Below are 3,146 nucleotides of genomic sequence, written 5' to 3' on the forward strand. Positions count from 1 at the left end.
TATAGGTTTTGCATAAGCACAATCCAGTGTTCTGGGATTCCCATTCTTCTCAGAATTAGCCTCTGTGTTGTGATCCACACAGGGAAGTTAAAATATTAACAGTACAGATTGGAAATAGGACAAAATTCTTTAGTCAGGATATCTGTTCAGACATGCCCACAAGCTCTTCAGTCTCAGGGTGTTAAGTCATTATAACACAGCTCTTTTATTTGTGCCAATTATCATCCCCTATCCCATTTCTCCAGAAAGCTCAGAACCTTGTTCTATCCTGTGCCATCATCAGAATCCTGCTCAAGCCCACTGTTGCAGTCGTGTCAGTCTGTCTCATTGACCCCCTTCTTTCCTCAGTGTGGTATCTTTTTCAGATGGGCACCTCTTGGCCAGGTGCCCAAAGTGAGATCAGGAGTACTCTTTGTTGGGGTTCTCCCCATCTCCATTTTTGTGGGTTTTTTATTTTTTAGAAATATATGCCTTTTCATTGGTTTTTGTACGGTCATTCATATACATTGTGTTTCACTCATGGACCATTTTTATTTAATCATTCATATACATTGTGTTTTATATAATTAATTACTGTTGATCTATACTCATTATTACCCCATCTCTTAAAGTCCTCATGGAATATTTCTTATTCCTTCATCCATGTCCGCCCACTAACTTCTACTATCCTAATGACTTTCTTCCTTCCCCCATCCCTGACCGCCTTCTCTTTCCTCTTTTGAACATTTAAACCTACAACAAGGTCAGCTGTGGGTCGGTTCCAACTCAATAGTAAACAATAATCTACTGGACTAGGAATGAAAAACTGACAAAGAGTGGCGTTGCATTCCTAGACAAAAATCATTTCAAGATATATCCTGAAATGTAGCGCAATGAGAACAATGGAATACTATTCATATATATCTGAGGAAGGCCTGTTAGTACAATTGTTACTCAAATATACACACTAGCAACTAAAACCAAAACTGAGAAAAATGAGGATTTCTGCCGAATTTTGCAGTCTGAAATTGATTGAACATGCAATCAAAGTGCTGGAATGCAAACATCAGAAACAAAAAGCACTGTTAGTCAAAAAGTTTAGACATGGTGACAAAAATAAAGCTGGAGATTTGCACAACCAGTTACTCATTGAAACTACCATTTTTTTAAAAAGCCAAACACAACAGCACAAATGACAACTATATACATGGACCTCACTTAATGAACAACACAAATCAGATTGACTAAATCTGTGAAAAGAATAGCTGGAGAAACTCAATATCAGCAGTAAAAACCAGACCAGGTGCTCACTATTGAACTACTTAAGATACAAGTCTAAATTAAAGCTGAATAAAACAAGCCTGCAAGATCCAAAATGGAACCTTGAGTCTATCCCAGTTTAATTTGAAAACCATTTTAAGAATAGGTTTGAGGCAATAAAATGCTATCAGAACTATCTGCGTAACATATAAGTTGTTGTTGAGTTTTCCTCCAAATCTGATACCACATTCCTCTTAAAGCCCAGCCTCCCAAATAACCTGTTCTGCATATAGATTGAAAAGGTACGGAAAACAGTCTTGGAGGTGCTCACCAGTCTCTGCCAGGAAATTTGGAAGCCATGTAACTGGCCAGCAACAATGTCATTACTACCATATGCAGGTTAAATTTTGCTGAAGATTATTTAAAAATGGCTAGAACAACATCAAGAAAAATTCTCACCACTGGGCTGATAGGCAACATCCTGATAGATGGAAAAAATTGAAACTGTTACACTTGGTCCCAGCAGTCAGGAGAGCAGATGTATTGCATTAGGAAAGTCTGCAGTCACAGACCTCCCCAAATTAAAGAAAAGCAATGTCAGTTTGAAGACTAAGGTGTGCTTGATTCAGACCATGGTCTTTTCTATCATGAGCTGTGATCTGAGAGCTGGACAATGAAGAAGGATAACAAGAATTTATGGCTTTGAGTTGTTGTGCTGAGAAGAGTACTGAACATACCATGGTCTGCCAAAATAACAAACAGATATGTCTTGGAGAAAGTGCAGCCAGAGTACTGCTTGGAGGCAAAGATAACAAAGATTTATTATCACACATACTTTTACATGTTGTTATTAGGGTGCTGGTGTTTTGTTTTGTTTTTTGGTGAGTTTGGTTTTTGTTTGTTTTGTTTTTACATTTTCAGGACTTTTTTGCTTGTCATTGGTATTTTTATGGGCTATTGAGTTTCCTGCAACTAGTGACCTTGTGTACAACAGCTCTGAACCCTGCCCTATCCTGAGCCAGTCTCAATGACTTGAAAACCCTATTGCCTTCGTTATTGTGTCACTCAATCTCATCTAAGGTCTTCCTCCCCTACGCTGTCCATCCACCCTTCCAAACGTGATATCCTCCAAGGACTGATCCCTCCAGCTCACATGCCCAAAGAATGAGCTGGAGCTTCAAAATTCTTGCCTCCAAGAAGGAACTTGGTTTCACCCTCTCCCAGACAGACCTGTTTATTCTTTTGGTGTTCCATGGTGTATTCATACCCTTTCCCAGCACCATAACTCAAAGGCATTAATGATTCTTCAGTCATCCTTAGTCATTGTCTAGCTTTCTGAAGCACAGCAACTAATTGCAGACTATGGCCTGTATCAGGCCCACTTTAGTCCCTAGACTGACACCAGGACTCTTTAGCACTTTGGAGGTCTCTGACAACAGACTCTCCCAATACAATTCATCTTTTGATTTCCTGACAATTCGTGCCGAGAGTGTTTATTGTGGAGCCAAGCAAGCTGAAATTATTAACAACCTCTATCTCTTCTCCATCTATCTTGGTCCTGCTAATTGGCCCTTTTGTGAGAATCTCTGTCTTCTTGATGTTGAGCTTCAATCTATATTGAAGCCTACAGTCCTTGACATTGTGCAGTAAACAATTCATATCCTAAGTTTCCACAAGCAAAGTTGTGCCATCTGCATATTGCAGGTTGTTGTTGATTCTTCCTCCAACTCTGATGCCACATTCTTCCTTATGAAGCCCAGCCTCCTGAATAATCTGTTCTGCATATAGATTGAAATGGCATGGAGGCAAGATGCATCCCTGACGCATTCCTATCTCTATTTTGAACCATGCAGTGTTTAATTGCTCTGTCCTGGGGACTATCGGTTTTGCATGAGCACAGTCAGGTG

Source organism: Elephantulus edwardii, unplaced genomic scaffold (assembly GCF_000299155.1).
Source record: "Elephantulus edwardii isolate Elephantulus edwardi_28Jun2011 unplaced genomic scaffold, EleEdw1.0 scaffold00442, whole genome shotgun sequence".
NCBI classification, from domain to species: Eukaryota; Metazoa; Chordata; class Mammalia; order Macroscelidea; family Macroscelididae; genus Elephantulus; species Elephantulus edwardii.